The 24,103-nt window shown below is 49.1% G+C and overlaps 1 protein-coding gene across 10 annotated transcripts in view; it reads left to right on the top strand.

Moving 5' to 3' along the window:
* Tspan9 (tetraspanin 9) overlaps window positions 1-24,103 on the top strand; it is a 183,127-nt gene that overhangs the window by 125,762 nt on the left and 33,262 nt on the right. The window lies entirely within an intron of this gene.

Raw genomic sequence — 24,103 nt, 5'->3', positions numbered from 1 at the left:
ACGGGCAGACAGGCAGCTGGAGGGTTCTCAGTCTTCTCTATGCACTGGAGTCATGGAGGAGACGTGAAATAGAATATAGGTGCTGGGTCCCATCCTAATATATTCTGGTTTATTTGGTCCACAGTGCAGCCCAGCACCTGGTTATTTGAAAGCTCCCAGAGGATTCTCATGTAGTCAGGATTGAAAAATGCTGTTTGGTCTGTTCCTCTATGTTCAGACTTGCACCTGTGTAGGTGAAATCCATTCTAATCAGTGGTAAAGATTTCTGCAAAAGAAATTTATTTTTCCCAAGTTAGTAGATGGCCTTCTCCCATCTCACCAGAATTCTCAGATTTTTCAGATTTGACCAACTTCTCTTCTTTCAGCTGAAATGTGATATCAGGGCCCCATCTCTTTGGGTGGCTTCAGGCGGCCTGGTTTCTGTGGGACTCCTGCTCACCGACACATGGGACTTCAAGCTTCCTCATGCTGCAGATTGTACTGCTTTGCCGGGACCTTCTCAGGCTGGTGACATGTGTCTGTAGAGTGTCCCGGGAAGTGCAGAGTACAAGGGATTTGTCTGTCTTTTTTATTAGTATGAAAATCTTTTTCATAATAAATCTTTTTCATAAATCTTTGAAACCTTTTTCTTGTCATTGGTACATATTTGCCATACATGATGATCACATTTATTGTAGGGGATTTGTATCTGGATAGAATATGTCTTTTTTTTTTTGGTACCGGAGATCGAACTCGGCACCTCGCGCTTATGAGGCAGGCACCGGAACCACTGAGCTAAATCCCCAGCCCTGGATAGAATATGTCTTAATTCTTCTTTTTTTCCTGTTCCCCTCCCCTCCCTTCAACCCTTTTTCCCCTCCCAATTTACAAAAGCTTTGTTTCTGGTTTTTCCCCTTCGTTCTCTTTTTGAAAATCCCTTTTCCCTTCTTTTCCTACCCCCTCCCTTGTTCTTTGAACATGTTCTTTGTACTTCCTACTTCCTGTCTGTCCTCTGTTCTGCTCCTTTTTTACCCACTGGATTTCTCGCAACAATGAAACAATGCAAAGTTTAAACGTATGTGTCTGATTTATTTATTTATTTTTTGGTGCCGGAGATTGAACTCGGGTCCTTGCACTTGCGCAGCAGGCGGCGAAACCACTAAGCTAAATCCCCAGCCCCTGGTTTTAGTTTTTTAAGGAATCTCCATACTGATTTCTGTAGTGGTTATACCAATTTACACTCCCACCAGCAATGGAGAAGGGCTCCTTTTCCCCACACCCTCACCAATATTTGTTATTGGTTGATTATTTTTCTGGTACCGGCCATTGAACTCAGGACCTTGCACTTGTGAGGCAGGCGGCGAAACCACTAAGCTAAATCCCTGGCCCCAATGGTAGCCATTCTTTCTGGAGTAAGTTGGACTCTCAGTGTTGTTTTAATGTGCATTTCTTGAATGACCAGTGATGTTGAACATTTTTTCATGTGTTTATTTACTGTTTGTACCTCTTCATCTGAGAAGCGTCTATTCATTTCAGATGCTCATTGTTGGGTTGGGTCTTTAAATTTGAAGGGTCTGATTTTTTAAAAGTTTTTTATATAGTCTAAATGTTAGTCTTTTGTCTGAGAAGTAGCTGGTAAACATTTTTTCCCATTCTGTGGTTGTCTTTTCACTCTGTTGGTGGTTTCTTTCGCTGTGCAAAAGCTTTTTGAGTTGATGTGACCCCTTATTGATTCTTTGTGGTATTTCCTGTGGGATTGGAGTTTTGTTCATAAAGTCTTTGCCTACACCTATGTCTTCAAGAGTTTTACCTATTCTGTTGTCTCTTTCTTTACCCAGAGACAGAAAAGGACTTGTCCAGGAAATTGCAGCAAGTTGGTGACAAAGATAGGAGTGGAACCCCGGCCTGGCCCTTTGTTTTCTACACTGTGGAGCCTGCCTAGAGAAGCCACCCCTGGCCTCTATCTGAGAAGGCTGTGCCCAGGGGAGCAGGGTCCTGGAGACAGCTCTGTGCATCCAGGAGTGTAGACAAGACTAAGGCACCAGAACTGTGTCAGGATGGCCGTGCATGGGATGGGGGCCTGACACTGTGGGGTCTGGTCTGACATCAGCACAGCCCTCTGACAGAGTCCCCGGTTCTGTCAGCTCTGTTTCAGCAGCACGCTTCCTGTGTGGGGAGAGTAGGTCCACTTTGGATATGTCAGCCCACCCTGGGGGTGGAGAGAAGAGCCATGGTCACCATTACCAGGGGGCATGGGGAGTGGTGCTCATCCCCAGGGCTGGTCAGAGTTTCAGAATTGATTCACTCCTTTATTCAGTAAATGTGACTCATGCCTTTGTGTCAGATTCTGTACAGATGCAGAAATACGAAAGGAGATGGAGCCTTTGTGGTCAGAGAGTTCCCTTTTAGTGGGAAGGGACAGCCAAGGAATCCACGGTACAGCAAGACCTGCATTGGAAGTAAACACAGGAAGCTATAAGAGTGCCCAGGAGCGGTACTAAGCCTAAAACGGAGGGGCTTAGGCATGCACTCACCTGATTCATGGGCAGCAGAGATGGCTGCCTACAAGCCACCTTTGACTTGTTTCTTACAGTCTCTGGGCTTGGAGCACCCCCAGGGTCTACCCATGGAGCCCAGTAGGAAGGGACTGAGAGGACCTCCTGCACACACAGGAGGAGCTGGTCCTGGGCTGTGGAGGTCAACAGCATCTTCTGTACCTTCTTTAGAAGTGAGGGCTGCAGAATCAGAGGCTCTAGGAGGGTGAGTCATCCTGTGCGGTTTGACTGCTTCAGAGTAGAGCAGGAGCCATGTGCAGGTGCTGGTTTGGGGGCAGTTTTTAGGCAGCTGCCAACCACACACGCTGGTCCTTGGGAAGATGAGCAGTGTATCTATGGATGCTGCCTGACTCATGCATGTTCCGGAGCTTAAATGAGGTGGGAAAACAGCCCCCTCCCTTCCATAATAGAGAGAAGACAGGGGCCAAGTGGTTTTCTCAAGGTTGGGGAAGTAGAAGGGCTTTTTTTCCAAATAGGTATTGCTTATGCGAGGGTCTGTGCCCAGGTCCAGTCCCCCTGGGCTGCCTGACTGAATTCCCAGGACAGGTAGACCTTTCGTTGTCAGCTAGAAGAATGAGCAGAGTCTGCCTTTGAGCTCTACTGCCCAAGTCTCTGCCTACACCTGCCCTGAGCCTTGGAGCGTGTTATATGCAGGCCTCTGTATGCTGGCGACAGCACCACAGTGGCCAAATCTGAGTGGTTGTTTAGTTGCAAAAAATTAAATGCAAAATAGGGAGGGGTGGAGGGGGTGAAGGGTGCACAGGTAATGGGGAAAAAAATAACCAAGATATATCATGTACAGGTACAAATACCCAGTGATAGATGTAAACGAATTGTATACCTAAAATGTACCAATAAAATTAATTTAAAAAAATTAAATGCAGGAACTGAAACCAACAGCAGCTGTTTCAATCAAGACAGGGTGAGTATGGGCTGCAGAGAAGCTTTAGAACTTTTCTGGGCTGCATGTGTCCCCAAGGGTTTGCATAGCCTGGACTGATCATGCAGGGGCCCAAGGGCTGCCTTGAGAGAGAACCCTGGGGCGGTCCATCTCATGCCGGTTCAATGCCTGTCCACCCCTGGCCTGTCTGACACATCACGGTCTGATGTCTGAAGGGAAGCTGTGTGCAGGGGGAGACTCCCCAGTGCAGGTGACAGTGGTGTGCAGTGCCTGGAGAGCAGCAAGTTAATGTTGTCAGCAGCTCCAGGGAGCAAGGCGGCTGAAGGCAGGAGAGAAGCTCACAGTACATGTTGTGAGGCAGCTTGGCTTGTGTGCCAGACCAGTCCTGCCCTCCTTCTTCTCCTGCCCTTTCACATCACCTTGCCCCCTTCTCTGCCTGGGCTGCATCTTCCCCAGGCCAGACCGTGTGAGTCAGGGGACTTGGATGTTCACTTGCAGGGCTGCCAAGCACCTGAGGGTCCCTGGAGGCAGCGGGAGGTCCCGTGGCAGGCCCTCAGGAGCTTTGCAAGCAGAGTGACTTCCTGCTTACGTAGGCAGGGTGGGGAAGTGTGGCTTCTGCAGAGGTTGTGATAATGACCGAATGGTGACTGGCATCTACATTTCTCAGTGGATCCTGGTGGCCCCTCTCAAGGATATTCAAAGCTGGCTAGTATTTATTGAGCAGCTATTATGCTTAGCATGAATTTAAAAAATACTCTTTCCTTACAACCACTTTGTGACATAGCACAGTAAAATTTCCATGTTATCTGTGAGGTACAGGACAATAGTGTCACATCAACAGAGGGTGCTGCAGGACTCAGGGAGTATCTGGCTCAAGGCCGAGCCCTTGATGCTGTTGGGCTGCAGAGGAGAGGCCGTCTGCTCTCCTCTCAGTTCGGGTGGGAGTTGATGGCTGCGTACCAGGCCTCCTGGAGGTGTATTGGTTTCCTAGAGCTGTTCCAACAAATTGCCACAACTTGGTGACTTAAAACAGCAGAAATGGATCTTTCACAGTTGCAGAGCTAGGAATCTGGACTGGAGGCTCTGGGAGGACACTTACTTGCCTCTTGTGGTTTCCAGCATTCCTGGGCTTGTGATTGCGTCACCGAGTCACTGCCTGTGGTCCTGTCACCTCATCCTTTGAGGACCTGCCTCCCTCTGCCTTTTGTCATGGCACTTACCGCCCCTGCGGGTTACACAGCATTATCTCCTCTCCTTGAGACCCTTAACCTGCAGAAGGCCCCTTTCCACAGAAGGCACCAGCCACAGGCTTTAGGGACCGACTGCATGTGCACATGTCTGTGGGCTCCCCCTCAGCACACTTCCTGGGGCTTCATAGGCCTCGTCCCAGACCAGACCCAGGCAGTGAGCAGGGATTGTCCAGCCGTTTGTTATTCTTTGTTACTCCTGGCTCGCCCTTGGGCATGCCGCAGGCTCTGCCTTCTTCCTCTTCATCCCTGTGCCCTGGAAGGTGAGGACCAGACAGAGTGACCACAGACCCTTCGGCTCCTGACTTGGCATCCCAGTTACTCTCCCCAGCAGGCCTTTACTCCTCTGCTTTCCCCCGCTGAGGGTCAGGTATCTTTCTCTCACCTCTGGCTTTTGCCAGGATCCAAGTGTGCAGTTGAGGGCCTTGGCCATACAGAAGGGGCAGTGGGGGTACTTTGTGGGGCAGCCTTGAAGGTGGAGCTGTGTGCTGTGTTTCTGCTGGGTTTGGCTGCAGGTGGATGAAGCCCCTTCCTGGCTTCTCAGGCCTGCCCAGCAGACTTCCCTCTGGCAGGCTGGTGTCGTGGCACCAGATTCCACCATAGAGATGGCCAGGTGGGTCTGGGCATCCAGGGCTTGGTTCCTGAGCAGGAGACAGGGACACAGCTGAGCAGTATGGGGTCCTTCTTTTCTCAGTTTATTCCTGCATCCTTCCCTTTCCTCCTGTCATCTGTCTGGCACTTCTCTTTGTGGGGCAGAAAACCTCTGGCTTGGGTCCTGTAACAATTTACAAAAGCACCCTCACCACTTTTCCCCCCCAGGACTGTCCTGAAAACTGGTTAGGTCTTGGTTGGAGATGTATGGGAAGCTGGGCACAGGTCACATCATCAGGCATCACAGATCGTCCAAGTGGATGGACATCTTTGGAGGTCAGGTTGCAAGTTTAATTTCCAGCCCTTCCTAATGTTCAGCTGAAAGGTGGATGAAAATACCTTTATTCCAAGACTTAGTTCTATAGCCAAACATTTCTTTCCCTTGTGAGCCTGTATCTCTCATCCCCATCTTACTAGCTCTCTTTCCCCCTCCTCTTCCTTTCTTCCTACCCCAAATAAGCAGTCTTTTCTGTTGGAGAGTACCACTCACCAGGGACGTCCTTCCTTCAATGCCCTGGAACTGATGTATGAGAACAGAATCCCGTGGCTCTGCTTGGTAGGTGCCTACCCAGCACCTTTTAGCCCCATGGGGTGTGGTCTTCTAGATGGGGTTGGGGGTGTTTCTCAGCCCCTGGAGACTCTGTTTCCTCCCCTCCCTTGGGTTTTCCTCAGACCTCTCTGGGAACTGATGGGGTAGAGTCTACCCTAGTGGGCCTCACTAACTGCCCTGACCTCCAGCATACCCTCCTTCTTTCTCACATCCAGCTACTTCCCCAAAGGAAACACCACATTCTTGGAAGGCTTATCCATTCTTGATCACCCTGGAGCCCTTTAAGGATGCCATGGGGCTTCCTTGGTCCTCAGTAAAGTCTGTGTGTCCCTCACTGCCTGGCCATGCTGATGTGGAGAGAGTGAGTGACTTTGGGGAGGGGGCTACAATCTAGTAAGGGCCATGTGGTATAGACATGGAGTATGTGTGCATGCATGCATGCATGTGTGTGTGGTTGCTACAAAGGGCCCAGCATGACCTACATACATCCCCTGCCCAAGGAGAGAAGGATGCCTCTAATTGGAAGCAGTGCTTAGTCAAGAGTGTGTGCCTCAGTGTGTAAAGATTATGCTTTTAAAAATAATTATAATTTCTCACCAGAGAATGCTGCACATTCTTTGTCTCTTCTCCCTTTGGAGTTTCTTACCCTTGAAGAGGGCAGCAGAGCAGCAGGTGCAGAAATGAGAGCAGCAGAGAAAAGCAGAGGGGAGGAGCAAATCCAGGCTCCTGGCATTAGGATTCCTCCAGGTAAAAGGTTCTGGTTCCACTGCCACCACTGCAGACTCAAACATGCATTCAGATGGCGACTTAGTGGGGACCACTTTCTAGGTCTTTGCTGCCCAGGCATGCCCAGCAGGCTTCTCTTGGGCAAGTAGGCATGATGGCACTGCCTTCTAGGGCCCAGACAGTCCCTGGCGAGAGCCTCTGCACTAAGAAGAAAGGCCACAAGTGAGGACTGGAAGTGAGCAGTTTGCTATGTCTGCACATTATAGCTGGCCACCTGTGCTCCATGGCAGCCCACTCTGAACACGTTAACCTTGGGGGCCAGAGGCTGCTGCTGGGAGGGGCAGATGGTGGAAGTTCACATGGAACTGGCCGACCAAGGTGCCAGGGTGACAGATGTTTGCTGTGGACCAGGATGTGGCTTGCTTCAGGGTGCAGGCGGGTGGTGCCTTCAGATGATCTCCCAGCTCGGGTTTCTTGTTGGCATTGGGCAGCCTTTCACTTTGGAGGTTGTGTGGCTTCCAAGATTCCTCCCACTGCTGTGCCATGTGTGCCTGGCCAGCAGACTTGGCCACCCGGCCCAGCACCATGTGCCCTCCCTGGGCTGACTCACGGTGGGGTTGTCTGACCAGGGCCACTTCTCCCCTCCACCTGGAGTGCCTGCTGAGGAAGGCACCTGGATGGTTAGGGTGCCTAGAAGGAGCTGGAGGCCTAGAAGCCTTGGGCATGGCTCTGTACTGCTGGATGTTTTGGTGTGATTCTTACGGGCTAGGAGATGGCAAACTGCCTTTGCCCACGGCATCTGTCCCCAGTCAGGTGGGGCTGAGGCCAGGGAGTGGTGGGGCCAAAGCCAGAGTTGAAAGCTACCAGGTTTCCACTACAACTGAGGATCTGTTCCTCACGCCTATAACACCAATCCTGGGAAATATGTGGTCTTCTGTCAAATATTTCCTCTTCTATCTCCAGCTTCCATGATAAGATCTGGTTGTTTTTCTCTCTCTCTTTTTACCCAGAGATTGATTTATCTTTAGAAATCCTCCCAGTAACCACAAGATATGAAGCCAGTTTGTTTGTTTGTCTGTCTGTCTGTCTGTCTATTATCTGTCTCACCAAGAGACACAAAAGAGGAAATTGGGGATAAGGACACAGCAAGAAGGGTTGTAACAGGATCATTGAGGTCACCGCACACTGGCAGCAGGTCCCTGCCCCTGAAGTTCCTGCTCCCTGGCCCCTGCACCCTGCTATTGATTCACATGCTCTCGAGTATGAGAAAACTTCAAGAACGTTGCATCTGGCAGCTCTGAGCCTCAGTGTGCATCAGGATCAGGTGGGGACTTTGCAAAACCAGAGCCTGGCAGTTTCCACCCTCAGAGGTAGAGGTTGTTGGTCAGGATTGGGGCCCAGGGTTCCCAGGGGGTGCTGTCATACTGGTCTCTGGTCCTTGGAGTAAGATTTGGTGTCTGGTGTGACCCTGTCCCTCTCTGTTAGGAGACTCAGGAAGCCCAGCTCCAGCACCTCCCATGATCCCCTGCAGTGGACCCCTCTTGCTTGCTCTGTTTGGGGACATTGTAGCTACAGGAAGCTCTCTCCCATTGACCCTGGATCTGTTCCCCAGAGACACCCGGAGGGGAGGGAATGTCTTTTCCTTTTCCTGTTGCCAGCCTTCTCATGTGAGGACAGCTGTCCTGTCCCATTGAGGCTGCTGGCCCCTACTCCTTCTCATGCTTTTCAGGTGTCTTCATGTCACTCCATGTGCCACTGGCTTGGGAAGAGACCCACCCAGGGCGAAAGTGGGAACACCAGACTTGCTGGGCAGCCCTTTCTCTCCAGCCCCACCATCCCCTCAGTCATTGCCTTCAGTCCATTTAGACAGTTGTCAGCAGGGCTTCCTCACTGAATTTTCAGGCTTACACAGGCTTGTCAAATTAGTTGTTAATAAATTAGCAAGCACATTAAATTATTGTATGAGGTTATTTGATAAGTACATGTAAGTTTCAAAGGCTGTCAGAAGAAACTGTGGAACTCACACCCACCTGAAGTCTGAGCATCACCCATCCCTTGCCTCTTGTCAGCACCATCCCTAGCCCACTCCCTGGTGCCCTCGCCCAGGGGACCCCTCTGCTGATGGGATTTCAATGAGTCTTTTGGCTTTTTTGTTAATTTTGTCACTCATCTGTATCCCCGAACAATACTTTCTGTAGATTGACTTGCTTTTGAGCTCTATAAAATTGTGCCACATGTAGCTTTCTGTAGCACCATTTCTTTTACTAAGCATTATGTCTCCAAGATTCAGCCATGCGGTGTTTGTACTTGCGGCTCATTCATCTTTTCTCCTGTGTAGTACTATTTCATTGTGAGTCCCATGTTCCCAGCCTTTTGCTCTCATGGGCAGGGCTCCTGTGAGCATTGTCAGTTGTGGACATGTGTGAGAGCTTCTCCTGGGCATGCACTCAGGGTCCTGGGCAAGAACAGTTTCACTTTCTGAGAATGTCAGGTCTCAGAGAAAGAAAAGAGCCATCTTGGTGGGGCTGCCTGAGGTGAGGCTTTCTCTGAGGTCTGGGGCTGAAGAATTGCCATACTAGTGGTCCGGGGATTTAGCTCAGTGGTTTCACCGCCTGCTGCACAAGCGGAAGGACCCAAGTTTGATCCCTAGTACCAAAAAACAAAACAAACAAACATACTAGCTTGGTGAGTAGCCTGGCCCCTGCAGGAGATGGTAGCTCCTTATAGCACCCTACTCTGAGCCTGAAGCACTGTTACTTAACAGTAGTGGAGATGAATGAATAGTATGTATGCTTGAGGGCTGGGTTGTTCTCACAGATCTAATTTAATGCTCTACTTTTCCATCCTGAAGCTTCAGCCAAAGGCCTATAAGAAAGGTGACGTAATTAGCTAAGATTAGGGAAGGAGGGATCAAGGCAGGCTTTTGCATTAGCCATGGTGTTGAGAAGGTAGTTTGGGTGAGTTCCTCGTATGCCATCAAAGATCGAAGTCCCAGCCATCCTCTGATGTCTAGTGTAAATTTCATAGTCTGATTAAAATCTGTTGTCCCCACTTGCAGGCCCATTGTTTTCCTCTGAATTTCTCAGGTATACTTTGCCCCTGTGCTGATGATGAGCTTGCGGTGCCTCTCCTTCCCTCAACTAGACCCACTAGCTCCTGAAGGCAGAGCCCCCACCCTGTAGCACCGGGCATAGTAGTAGGTGCTTGACAAATACTACCGTTAATTGAGTCGGCACACCTACCTTTGAGCTGAATAAGCGCTGATTTATAATCTCTCCCATTTCTTGCCTCAGACTTCCTCCTAAAATAATGTAAGAGCCGTGTTTCTGGGAGGCCCGGCTATCTTACAAAAAGGCTCTGAGCTACACTGTGTAATGGAGGGAGCGGAGGGTGGCATAGTCTGCAGTGCTCTCTGCGCCCTCTCCAGGCTGAGCTGCCAACTGCTATATCAGCTCTCTGTGTAAGGCTTGTAGAAGGGCTGGATCCTGGCAGCTCTATGGGAAAAGAAAAATATCATTCTAGTTGCCAGGTTTTCTGGAGCAGAAGGTGGTAATGGATAAATAGCATGGAGGGTCGTGAGCTTAAGCAGTTTAGGAAGACTAGAATTGAGCAATTGAAGGAATGAGTGGAATGAGAGCACAAACGTGCAGTACTCTGTAGTAGAAAGAACCTGGCCGGGAGGCTGAGGACCAGGGCTTTGTGTCCTGGCATTTCCCTTAATTTGTGTGTAATGCGGGGGAGCTTCCCAAGTCTTCTCAGTTTCTGCATCTGTAAAACGGGCCCAAGGTATGCACTCCCAGGGCAGCCATGATCAGAGATCATGCGTGTGAAGGTTCCTGCTTCCCTGGAGGCTGGTCTCATGTCCCCTGGTCTCAAGGGACAACACGAAATGATGGGAGCTTACATGGTTTTCCCCCACTGAGTGTGTTTGTAAAGTGCCCACTGAGTCTTGTCTCCCACTTCCAGTGATGGTTGGCTCTTTGTGGATGGAGAACTGGTGCTGTATGGGCTGGATTTGCCCTGCAGCTGGAGTTTTGAAGACTGATGCTTTCCTGGGGGCTGGGGTGTGCAGACCACTGCCCAGGATGCCTGTATGGGGAAGGCAGGGCTAGTCCAATTAGCTTTGGGGGCTTTGGCCTAGCTGCCTATGACAGCACTTGGTCTAGGGGAGCCAGGCTGCTCAAAAGAAGACTAATGCTCCAAGATTCCTGGGGGGCGGGGGCAGTTACTGAGGCTGGGCAGAGATGGAAACACCTGACCCAGGGCTGTGCAGCTTTGTTCCTGTGACTTGAGACTGTGAACTTCCCAAGGCTGAGGGCGCTTGGCTGACCTCTGTGCCCCCTTCTGTCCTCTGCAAGCCTGTGGTATGGAGAACAATGCGCCTGATGCTACCATATGTGGCCTTCAATTCCGCTTCTGCCTCCTGGGTGGCAGCAGCCCTGTGATTCTGAACTGGTTGCCCAGTGTTCCTGGAGGTCACCCTCCTTATTGGTAGAGAGAAGACAGTGACACTTAACTGGAGGGATTGGTCCAAGCGTGTAATACTAACTACCATTTACTGAGGACTTTCCAGGAGCAGCGAGACACTCTGTAAGCATTGTTTCAGCAGCGAACCCAAGAAAGGTGGCAGGGCCAACTCTTGGCTGACTGGAGAGCTACGCTCAGAGACCTGAGGTCACTTTCCCAGGCCACGCAGTTGGTGAGTTTTAGAGCTGTCCACACCAGCCTCTGCCTCAGAGGCTTGTGCTCATCTGTGTCACCATATTGGTGCCCCAGTGAATGAGGTAATCTTGTGAAGAGTGTCTGGCATGTGGCTGAGTCTCATACAGCTGTGGTATTTTCTGAGAGAATGATGGGGGTCACTGGGGCCTGGAAAAAGTGTGGGTGGCAGCAGAGAAGAGATTAGCCAGCCTTGTCTGTGCTCTGCAGCCTTCACAGAGCAGGCATTGGTGAGTCCAGGCCTTGACATAGTTTGGGTGGGAGGGTGGGCAGGTGTGCGTAGAGACCCTGCGAGTGCTGTGTGTTTGTGAGAAGCTCTGCAGGCTCTGCTTCCATCTTGGAAGTTGTCACTGGGCCCTCTCAGTTCTTCATACTGCAGGGAATCTTGGGGAAATATCCCCCAGACATGGCCCCGCCTGTGGGAAGCACTGATTGTCAGTGCCATTGGGTGGCACAGCTAAGACCTCCAGCAGCACAGCAGGGCCTCCATCTGTAGCAGGAGAATAGGGTGGGCTTCCTGGGGTGACAGGGCTGCTGCTGAGGCAGGGGTAGAACACGGCCGGGAGAGAGGAAGGGCTGAGGCAGTGGGATGTGTCAGAGAAAGGGCTTATCTTGAATTTTGCCAAGGGCATATTGGTCAAAACTGTCCCCTTTATCACATTTTTAAAGTGTCCTTTGACTACTCTCATGGAAAGTTGATGATGTAGCTTGTGCTCAGGCAGCACGGCGGGTGCCCCTGTGTGTGACTCATGACCTATGAAGCACTGAGTCCGCCAGGGTGAACAGGTCAGTATCTCCTCCACTCCTTCTCCTAGGTTACCTGTTGGCTTCAGAAATTCTGATGTGGCTATGCTGAGTCCCTCCCCTCCCTGCTCTCCAAGGACACCCCAGAGCCTATGTGTCAAGCCCACAGGGCCCTCCCCATTCACTGTCTCGGAGCATGGCTGGCCTTCCTGAGGAGCTAGGAGGGAGAGCCTGGTGGTTCTGTCTGGAGCCAAGGGCAGGCTTAGGATTAGGATTTTGGGTTTGGGGAAGGCTCCATTCCCACGTGTAGAGAGGCAGGATCTGTATGCCCCCCCTCCCCCAAGCCTGAGCACGGCTCCCTCAGCTCTTCCTGTGGAAGGGCGTCACTGGCGCCATCTGCACCTCATTCTGCTGGCATGAATTTTGTAAATAGCATTTTTAATCATGTTTATGAACTCCATGTCCAGTGCAGCAGGTTGAGTGCACTGTGATGATGAAAAGGCTCGGCTGTAAAGCCAGTACATCTGGTTCCAACATCTCTAGCTCATTGTGGGACCTTCCGCTGCCTTCTCTCATCTTTGTCTTTCTTCCTTTTCCTCCGATCTTCAAGAGGAGGAGGAGAGTGTTCTCTCGGCTTTTTTTTCATGCTACTTAGAGTTTACAAAGCTTTTTTTTTTTTTTTTGGTATGGGGATTGAACTCACAACCTTGCGCTTCAGAGGCAGGCACGGTGCCACTGAGCTAAATCCCCAGCCCCTACAAAGCACTTTTTATCTCTCCTGTTTTCCCTGTTTTGCAGCTAAGAAGGCTGAATGAGCTGCCCAGGGGTCGTGGTTAGAAGCTGCTGAGCTGAGTCTTGAACTCTGGCCTGAAGTCTGCATCCTTTCCTGTTCTTGCTTCCTAAGCTCCCACCATCAGTCTGGCATGACAAACTCTTCCCTGGCATCTTTCGTAGTCCTCTCCTGCCCCACCCTGGGGACATGTGCGCTGAGCAGTCTGCAGCTGCCAGGGCTGGGCTGCTTTGTGCTGAATTGTGGTTTGTGGTTTTGTTCTGTTCCCACGGTGCCCTTTGTGAATGTCATTGAGTTTCTCCTTTGCTAGTGAGGAAATTCAAGCCCCCAGGAGTACGGCTCCCCAGCAAACATTGCCACCTGCCCCGTGCTTCGTGTGCTAAGCCCTGACTGGGAGTTGGGGATCCTGGGTTTAGATCCCCAACTGAACACTCCTTTATTCCTGCTCCAGGATAAAGTCACATGCCCTCATTTCCCCACTCAGAAGGTGGGATGAGGAGGACAGCGTCAAATCCCCGTTCCTAGAGGAGCCGTGGCGGGCACTCTCTGAGAAGCCAGCAGAGAGAGGCCTTTTGGCAGCAGAGCAAGTGCACCCCTTGGTGCTGAGCTGCGGGTGAACATGGTCCCTGGCACTGGCTGTACATTCAGCAGTGGTGAGTTGTAGTTATTTTGGTTAATGTGATGTGCTGGTTAAGCCATCAACTTGCTTGGCCTGGGAGTCACCTAGGGTTAGTAAAGCACACTTCCAGGTGTGTCTGGATGGGATGTACATCTGGTAGCTGGCGGACCCCTGCTTCTCTAGCACTGTTCCCCACTTTGCTTCCTGGGCACCATGAACTAAGCAGCTGTGCTCCACCACGCTCTTTTGCCATGATGTTTCTGCCTTGGAGTCCTTCAGTATCATGAGGCAGACAAACTTCTCCTCTTTTAAGTTATGAGTGTCAGGTATTTTGTTCAGCAGTGGAAAAGCTGACTAACATACATAATGGCCTCCATTTCCACCCATTTTCCTATAAATGACAGCATTTCATTCTTTTTTTGTGTGTGTGTGATTTGTTGTTGTTGTTGTTTTCCCCCATTAAGTTTATTGGTACATTTTAGGTATAAAATACATTTACATACATCATTGGGATCTTGTACCATTACATGAGTATCTTGGTTCTTATTTTTTTTCCCCTTCCCCTGCCCTCCCTTCACCCTGTCCACCCTTCCCTATTTGCAAAGATTTTGTTTCCATTTTTTTCCTTTTCTCATATTTTTTCTTTTCCCTTCTTTCCTTTCCCTTGCCCCTCCCACTTCCCCTGCTTCTTTAGACCTTTACTTCCTATTACACAATATCAATTATACATTTTTAAAATTAAAATATCAAGACCTAGGAGACATTACCACAGATTTTACAGAATTTAAAAGGATATAGAAAGCATATTTCAAAAATCTGTTTGAAAATAAATTTGACAACTTCTAAGAAGTACCTTGGAAGACAAATTAAAGAAACTAACTCTGGAGGAAATATAAAATTTGAATAGTACGTATTAAAGAAAGTATATTCCTAGCTTGAAAACCTACCTATATGACAACAACAGACTCATATACATGTTAACTGATAAATTATATCAGACATTTAAAGCAGAAAAAAAGGAGCACTTCTCACCTCATTTTAGGAAATCAACATTGTACTACTCCTAAAACTGGATAAAGATAATAGAAGACAAAAGTATGAACATAGACAGAAATTTGTTTAACAAAACAAACTATTAGAAGTCAGATCTGGCAGTATGTAGAAAGTGGTTTTGTTATAGGGGTGGCAGTGTTGGTTCAGCATTGGAAGATCCACCCCCAAAAGTCTTCATTTTAACAGAGGAAAGGAAAAAGCCATATGATCCTGTCACTAGTTGGAGAAAAAGTATTGGCCTAAATTCCACAGCTGTTCATGGTAAAAGCTATCAGGAGACTAGAAGTAGAACAGAACCTTCTCAACAAATTAAAGACATGTACTCCATACTTCCAGCAAGAACGCCTTATATGAATGGAGAAGAAACAATGCTTTCTCCTTAAGGTGGGGAACAAGGGCAGATATGCTTACTCTTTATCTGTCCATTAAACTTTGAAACATAGGCCCAAACCAAAATAGTCTGGCAATAATATGACACAATTAGGATAGGATTGGCAAGGTAGAAGCAAACTCTTTATATGTAGATGAAATGATCATCTACAGAGAAAATACTAAGAAATCTCTAGGAGCCCCTAGAACTTGTATTTGAATTTAGCAGGATTAGAAAACACAAGGTATATGTAAAAATTCAGGTCTATGTGTACTTGGTATAAGTGAAGAATTGGATATTGAAATTTATTTATTTTTTAAAATTTATTTTATTTTATTTTTTTTAGACATTGAAATTTAGAAGTTATGTAGGAGTACAAAGGACCTAGGAAAGTAAAAAGAAAAAGGAAAAAAAAATCAGTGTTGGAAGACATTTAGTACCTAATTCTAAGACTTCTTCTAAAGCTACAGTAATCAAGGCAGTGTTGGTGTAAGGAAAGACATTTAGATCATTGGAATAAAACAGAGAATCTAGAAATAGAACCACACATATATGGTCCACTGAGTTTTGAAAGATTATTTAACATTAACATTGTATAGAATATAAACTCAATTCAAGAGCCGAGGAAAAGATAGTGTTTTCAGCAAATGGCACTAGAACACCTGGTAACCGTATATAAAAAATTAACCTCAACCCTTTATTTCCATACATAAAAATAACTTGAAAGGATCTATGAACCTAAATACAAAAGACTAAAAGTATAAAACTTTAAGAAGAAATTATAAGGGAAAATGTTTAAGAATTTAGGGTAGGCAAGAACTACCTAGGATACAAAAAACATGATGTATATAAAAGAAAAAAATTGATAAATGAGATTCCATCAAAATTTAGAACTTTCAATGACATCATTAAAATGAAACATAGTCCTTAAACAGACCATATTTACAATGCATATAACCTATGACCAGAATATATAAAGAACTCTTACAGCTCATTAATAGACAACCCAATTAAAAAGTAGACACAAGAAGATGATAAATAGCCAGTACAGCACAAGGAAAGGTGTGCAACTCTAGAATCAGAAAAATACTAATCAGTACAATAACAAGATTGAATTATACACTCATTAGGGAGATGAAGTTAAAAGTTTTAAAAGCCTTGTCATGACTTTTTCTTTTTGTTGGATTCTCCCCCTTTGTGTTTAATTTGTCATGCCCAATGGATTCATTCTGCTGGGCTTCCTGGGGTTGTGATCCTCATTGTCTTTTCCTAGGATATTGTCGAAAATATTTTGGAGTGCTGGTTTGGTATTCATGAAGTTCCTGAGGTGCTCTTTATCATGAAAGTATCTCATTTCTCCATCAATTTTGAAAGATAGTTTTGCAGGGTACATCAATCTGGTTCAGAGGCTGTTTTCCTTTAGGGCTTGAAATACATCACTCCAAGCTCGTCTTGCCTTGAGGGTTTGCATTGAGAAGTCTGCTGTGATTCTGATGGGCTTTCCTTTGTATGTGATTTGTTTCTTTTCTCTCACTGCTTGTAGAATTTTGTTCTTCTGTTGGGTTTCTGGAATCCTAACTATTATACGCCTATGTGTAGTTTTTTTTTTTTTTTTTGATCGAGGTTAGCTGGAGTCCTATATGCCTCACTTATCTGTATGTCAAGTTCTTTTCCCCTCCTTGGGAAGTTTTCTGCCATCACTTCTGTGAAGAGTTTTTTTATGTCATCTGCACTCTGTCCTCTTTCTTCATTGACTCCAATCAGTCTTATGTTATTCTTCTTTGCATCGTCTAGCAGCTGCTGGATTGATTTCTCGTGTTCCCTTACAATTTTAAAGCAATTTTTCTTTTCCTGGTCACTAATTGCCAGCTTATCTTCTATATCTGAAATTCTGTCCTCACATTGGTTCATTCTGCTGCGTAGACTTTCGATGGAGTTTTTAATCTCCTGGAAATCTGTTTGCATCTGTTTTATGGATTCCATTTGTTTCCTATGTTGGGATTCCATCATGTTCCTCAGATCCTCTATTTTTTTTATCTGTATCCTCTCTAAATTTATTAGTCATGTCTTTCACTATGAGCACAATCTTTGTTGTTATCTAAGAAATTATTTCTGATTTCATTTTCTCCAGATCCTCTTCTGTTGCCAGTTCAGGGAGTCCAGGTGGTTGAGTATCAGATTGTTCCATCTTGTTTCCCTTTGGGGTTGCTGTAGGTGATCTGGAAGTCTGTTTCTGAGGCTTGTTTACATGTCTTCTCATTTCCATGGGGTGGGGGGTGCTTCTGGCGCCCGTGTGGCTCACCTTCTCAGCCCTAGGAGCATGGAATGGCACTGGGGGAGCCTCCTCCCGGGTGCTGGGACTGGCTCCCAGCATTTCACTCTTTATGGCTGAGTAGTACTCCATTGTTTATGTATACCACATTTTAAAATGCATTCATCTGTCGACAAACACCTGGGCTGATTCCATATTGTTATGGCTTACATTTATAGGTCCCCCCAAAGCCTCATGTGGTCATAGATGGGGCTTTTCCAGAGGTGGCTTAATCTAGAGTATGTGATTGATTCATGGTGCAATGCTAAGATTAAAGGTGCTAATATTAAGGGTAGGTGATTACTAAATCAGTCCTCTGATTGGTTTGGGACTGCCCTACATGAAATATAAAAAAGCCAGAAAGAAGCTGCTAAGGTCCCTTGCTTGTTTTGCTACTTTCTGCCTGCCATGAACTTTGGTCCTCTGCGATGCCCCTCTGTCATGCCACCCTGCCTTAGAGCCAGCTGATTATGAACTGAAACCTCTACAAACTGTGAGCCAAATAAACCTTTCCTCCTTTAACTTGGGTGTCGGGGATTTTGTTTCAGCAATGAGGAAAGTGACTAAGACACGCATCTTGGCTATTGGAATAGTGAACAGGCTCATGTTCTTGCTTGAAGTGCATATTTAGGTCCAAAGTGATTTTCTGATCTTCTTGTCCAGGCAGGCTTTCTCTCCCCTCTTGCCAGTGTGGGAGTGGTCTTTCCACAGCAGGTTTTCCTGGTGGGCACACGCCTTTCAACCCTGGAGGGTGAAGGATGTGCTGTTTTGTCCTGTTACAGTGGAGTAGGAGGCTTGGAGATTCCTGGCCCTGATCTGAGTTAGCTCTCGACTTGGGAGCACTGTGTGCCTCCTGCAGCCAGCAATGTGGAAGGGAGGCCCAGTGTGGGGCTGCTTCTGTGTCCTGTGTTTCTCTGAGGGCTTCCCTTGCAGCCTTGTAGGCACAGTGGCCTCTTCCCTGGGGGTGCTTGGTCCTCCCCCTAATCCTCTCCTTCCCCCTGCTCTCTTCCTTTGGGACTAAGCCTCCCACAGGGCTGGGAACTGCCTGAGCCCTTGGGAGACTGTCCATCAAGCCTCCTGCTGCTTTTAGAGGTGCATGGTGATGCTGGGCTTTTTGCTGGTCTCCCGGGGAGGGAAAGCCCAGAACCACAGGGTCCAGTTCCCTGGCTTCCCACAGGGAGCCCCCAAAGGATATGTGTCCTCTTGTAAAGTATGCCCCATGGGAAAACTGTCTGACAGGTTCTTTGGAACACCAGGCTGTAATTTAGCCTTTTAACAATACAGCCCAGTGTTAGTGGCATCTTCTCCTCCCTCCCCACCCCTCACGGTGGGGCTTTGCCTGTCAGGCCACTCAGTAGTGTCCACTGTGGACCTGTGGCCTGCTGAAGACTGTGCAGGTGTGTGGTCATATACAGGGCCTCCTCTGCATTTGCCTGCTGCCCTATGAGGTAGTCACTACTGCAGATGACACCCAGGTCACGTGCTGGAGCAGGAAGGAGTGGGCCTTCCTTTAAGTCCATGGCCATTTGACTCAAATCTGGTCACTCTTGATGCTGTGTCAGCCTGTCTTGAGAGCACTGTGGTGTTAAATACAAGCGTAATGTTAACTCCTGGGGTTTAATGTGTATTTTGTATATTGCAATAGCCCTAAAATGCCATGGACATTTGAGAGTTATAGTTTGATGGCTGCTGCTATAATTAGGTTTGTACAAGAAGAAATATTAGTGGTTACTGAACATGAAAAAGAATGCAGAACATCACCAGTAATCAAAGAAGTTCAAGTGATGACAACAGTAATATGCTGTTTTCTTGCCTTTCAAGTGCAGAGGTTTATGTTCTGATTGTGTGCTGCAGACTTGTAAATATGCTCTTCCACTGAGCTGCACCCCATCCCAAGTGTACAGAGAGCTTAAGACTGACAGCTGCTAACAGGACGAGCCCTGTAATCCAGATCTGGGGTTAGTGTCTGAACCTTTGTGGATGACAGCTTGGCCACTGGGAGCAGGAGCCTTAAAAGCAGGCCTGTCCTGTGATGAGCAGCTCAGCCCGAGGAATGATCAGAAATGCTATCAGGCATGTCAGGGTGCATATTACAATGCAGCTTATCATAAAAGAGAATTAGAGGCACTTTAGTTGTCCTACCTCAGAGGAACAGTAAAGTGTGATATGTTGTGGAGGAGTAAGTTTGGGAACTTGTTAAATGGGAAAATGTTCATAATACAGTCTTTTACATCCTGCAGAGCTTACTCTTCATATATAGTTCTCTGAGTTTTGAAAACCACATACAATATTCCTCCTTTTGCTTTTTGCTTTCAGTGGTCTACTGCCTAAAATCAACTGTGGTCCAAAAATATTACTGTAGTGCAATGAGAAAGTGAGATATCTTGAGAGAGAGAAATGGCCAGTGTTGTCTTAGACGAGTGTTCTCCTTTGGCCCTAGTTTTCCCAGTCTGTTGGTAGGGCACCCCAGGACCTAGGCATCCCATGGGCACCCTTGCTTCAGTCCCAGTTCAAGCAGCAGGCGTGGGTGCTGACCTGCATGGCCCTGACTGTGAGTGGAGTCCAGCCTTGCCTGTGTGCCCAGTGGGGCTAGGGCAGCAGGCACTGCCAGCCTGAGCTGTAGTGTGTGTCACTCAGCTCAGGATAGAATGGAATGCTGCCGGCTGGGCTGTGTTCTATGCTTCATGGAGGGCAAAGTCCTCTTCCCTGTCCTCCTCACCATCCCTTCCAGGCCGGTGCTCAGGAGCTGGGGTTCTGGAGAAGGAGAAGAGTCCCCCAGTTTCCCCAGAGATCTAGAATCCCTGCCTCCTCTTCTGGACTGGGCCATCTAAACAAGGCAGAAAATGTTCTGCTGTCCAGCTCACTTGCCTCTCGCCTGCACCTCTAGTATTCCCAGGCCGAGGCCTCCCCTCTGGCTTCCACAGGCCGGGGTGTGTGTGTGTGCGTGTGCATGTGTGTGTGTGTGTGTGTGTGTTTATGTGCTCACTCTGATTCTCAATTTTTTCCCAGTAGGTCGGCTCACAGGAAGGCAGGGAGAAGCCTGCACAGTAGATACGGCAACTCCTGCAAAGTCCTGAGTCTAGCAGTCCTGTTGCTCCCAACCCTATGAGCCCTTCCTGCCACCTGGAGTGCACCTTGTACTCTCCAGATGGGAATGAGTGTGGCTGAGGCCTTGGGCATCCTCCTCCTGGTACCCACATCCTGGGATGCCAGCTAGCCTGCCCCTCAGTACTGAGTTTCCTCCCACCCCTGCCTCTAGCAGAATCACAGGTTTTAGCCACCAGCTGCTGCAGCTTCCACCTGTAGGTGAAGAGCAGAGCCCAGATGTGGGCACAGCCAACCCACACTCCATGATGCACTCTGGGAGTCCAGAGGAGAATCGAGTCCCTCATGGGCAGGCATTTTCTGTCTCCTCTGCCTGCCAGCTGCCTGTGGAAGGGACTGTCCACACTTTACAACACAAGGGCCCTATGCAGAGGACGGAATGGGCAAACGAGGAGCTCCCCAAGTTTTCTTGCTTGATTGGCACCCTAGGCGGAGGGCAGGCTGGTGGACTGGGGAGCCCCAGCTCTGCCCTGCTCTTGGATGAGTGATAGCCTCCCTGGGCCTTGGCACCCTTGGCTATGTACATGACCTCCAAGGACCCTTCCATCCCCATGTGGCTGCAGCCTGCATACCACTGTAGTCCCTACTCTTCTTACAAGGACACATGGCAGAGCATCTAGGCAGGAGTTATGGAGGAAACTGGGTCCCCAGACCTCCTGTCACAGCCTTGGAGCCAGCCTGAGAAAGTTGAGATGTGGGTGGATGGGTAGATTTGGGGGATGAGGAAACAGGGAGGGTTTCATCATGGGCTTTACAATCTAACGTAGAAAAAGTGACCCTTGCCCAGTGTGTTGGCACATACTCTAGCTACTTAGGAGGCTGAAGCAAGAGGAGCACTTGAAGCCAGGAGTTTGAGGCTAGCCTGGGCAATATCTCAAAAGCCAACCCAATGTAGCAGTGTCATGCAGGCCCATCATAGTGGTGTGTCATTTCCCAGGAGCCTTTTCACTCCACTCTTTTGCCTGATCATCTACTGGAGTAACACATTATGCCACTACCATTTGTGAGGCACCTCCCATGGCCAGGCGTGGAGCCAGGAGCTGGGTGCTTCTTCCCAAGACTATCCCTGGAGGCAGGGTTGTGTTATCCTTTATTTGGTGTGTAAAGATGCTCAAAGAGGTTAAGTAACTCACTCCACTCTGCACAGCTGTTGACCTAGGGCTGTGCTTCCTACAGGGCTGTGCTGCCCCCTCACTTCCTTGCAGCTGAGCCCTGAGCTTCGGAGGTAGGGCTGCTGGTTAAGCAGCTTAATGTGGGACTAGATCTCACTCAGAGGGAGCCTCCTCCAAGGCAGGTATCAGGCCCAGTGTCTGTCTCTCCCTGGCTCCCACTCCATGGGAGGGCCTCACCCAGCCTGACTGAGGAGGGCAATATAGGTTTCTTGTCTCCTCACGTGCTGCTGGCAGGTGGTCCTTGAACCAAGTCTATGGGTAGAGTGACTGAGCTCAAGGCCTGAGAAGCATTCTGGGTTGTGTGGCCCCTGCCAGCATCATGGGGATTCTCTGCCCCCATGTACCCTCTAGTCCTGCCCTCGTGGAAACCAAAGGTGTCCTGGACAGGCCTTTACCTTTAGCTGCAACCTCTGGTGCCTGGGCTCTGGGACTAGGCTGCCCTTGAGCTTGCTTGCTGGTGCACTGCTCACTGATTGTGAACTTTTGCTGCAGCTGTGTGGGGCACTTGGCCCAAACGGTGTATGGCAAAGTGAGGGTGCTCACATGATGCTGCTTTCAACATCAGAGGTCTGCTTAGAGCTGGAAAGATGGCCTTGCCTGGGACTCCATCTTTTTAACCCAGACTCTTGTTCCCTCCCTGAGAGACTCAGCTACACTGACCCTGGTCCTCAATGGATGAGTGACCTGGGCCTCTCATTCCTCCAGGCATGTACATGTCTTGAGTGGCAAGGGGGTGGAGGCCCCAACTAGAAGGCTACCAGGTCCTTGTTCTCTGAAGCCACAATCCTGGGGCTGGACTACATCTCTCCCCAAATGGCATGAGGTATGTGGATGAGGCAAGAGACAGCTGGCAGCATGGGGCCCCCCTGAGGACTGGCCTTGGGGTCTGCTTCAGGAGAATAACCTCTCAGGTCCCCTATCCCCTGCTGGACCCTGCATGCAGGCAGACAGCAAGCATCAGTGGCAGCAGGTCCTGCCAGATGGTGAGCCCCCGCCATCCCCAGAGGGGACCATGTGGCTGATGGTCCTTTAGTCATGGGTGTGAGAGCCTGGGTAATGGGGGAGAAAGGGCTAGCAGGAGCCAGATTGCTGGAGTTGACAGCAGAGAAGGGAGGGTATGTGGTCACTGGGTTTGCACTCCACTGCCAGGCACGGAGCCTTGAGGACCTCCCTGCCAGGCCCTGCTCCTCCTGAGGACAGTTGGCTCAGCTTCATCTGCTGCATCCAGTGCCATGCTGCCTACTGCTACCACACATGCCTCCCTCTGAGCCTTAGCTGTTCAGCTCTGGGCACTCTAGTCTTTCCACAAGTCTGTGTGCTGCAGCCCATCTTGTCTGGCTGTTTCGAGTTCCTGGGAAGAAGGGAGGAAAACAGACCCCTAGACCCTGGATGCTACCAGGCAGCCTTCCAGCAACAGCAGGTGCTGTTCCTCTGCTTCCTGCTAGCAGCACATGGCTCTGGACCTCAACATTGCTCTGATCAGACCATCCTGGGGCAAGCAAGGTGATGCCTGGACCAAGGCACATTTCATTTCCTGCTCATAGATCTCTGCCAAGGAAGGTGCCTAGGGGTGTGAGAAGGATGTCCTCGGGACTGCTCCCAGGCTTCCACCCTGTAGGCAGAAAGGGGAAACTGAGTCCTGCAATAGGAGAGAAATGTTTCCCAGTTTCTTTTTCTCCAGCCTCTTGTAGGCTGCCAAAGAGGGACACACATTGAATGGCACTCGATGTGCTGGAGTGGAAGGAGTAAGGTAGGGGCAGGGTTTGCCCTTGATTCACCATGTGACTTGGACACATCTCTGGGCCCCAGCCTCCTGTAGACTGTGTAGGGAAAGGACTGCTGGCCCCGTCCTCTCCACCCTGCCACCTGCATTAGGTTAGAGGACTCAAGCCACCACATGGTGCAGACCTGAGCTGCATCTGTCAACCCCTGCCAGCCTCTGCTCACAGCACCTAGGTATGGCAGGCAGAGCTGAGCCAGGATCCATCCTGCAGCTTTTCTGCATTTTGCAGTTGGTAGAGGTCTGTTTTGTGCCCTGGAGTCTTTGTTCTCAGAAGTATGTGGAGTACTAGGACTGCCTTCCCACTGCCTTCTGATGATAAAGCCTTCCACTGCCTCTCCAGCTTGTGGCAGCCTTGCTGAGCTCAGGACTGTAGCTGCTCCTGGCAGAGGGGCTCTAACACTGTGTACCCATGAGGATGCATCCCTGCAGTGCAGAGGGAAGCAGGCAGATGGACATCGGGCAGAATCGCCACTTGAAAAATATGGGATTCGGTGCCCATTCCCTGTTAGAGCCAGGGAACTGTAGCCCAGACCATGTTCTCTGGGTCAGCGTGCCAACATCCTTCCTGACCAAGGCCATCCCATACCTGGGCCTAGTAATAACCACATTTGGGGTAGGGAAGAGCAAAACTGGAGTTGGTAGCTGTTCAAAACAATCTGGCATCTTCCCCAGCTCTCCTCTCCAAGTATCACCTGGCCTTGCTGCCACTCACCATCCAGGTGGCTCAGAGAACCCATCCTGAGCCAGGTGGGAAGACCTGCAGGGAGCACTCATTTGCTTCTCGAGGGCACTTCCCTTCTGTGGGAAGTGAGTGGTCTCTTGAGTGAA

The sequence above is a fragment of the Heterocephalus glaber genome, unplaced genomic scaffold (genome assembly GCF_053883595.1).
Source record: "Heterocephalus glaber isolate CG9 unplaced genomic scaffold, H.glaber_assembly_v1.0 deba00001444, whole genome shotgun sequence".
Classification (NCBI taxonomy): domain Eukaryota; kingdom Metazoa; phylum Chordata; class Mammalia; order Rodentia; family Bathyergidae; genus Heterocephalus; species Heterocephalus glaber.
Note: the sequence above shows the minus strand (reverse complement) of the source record. Positions and strands in the feature narration are given on the sequence as shown.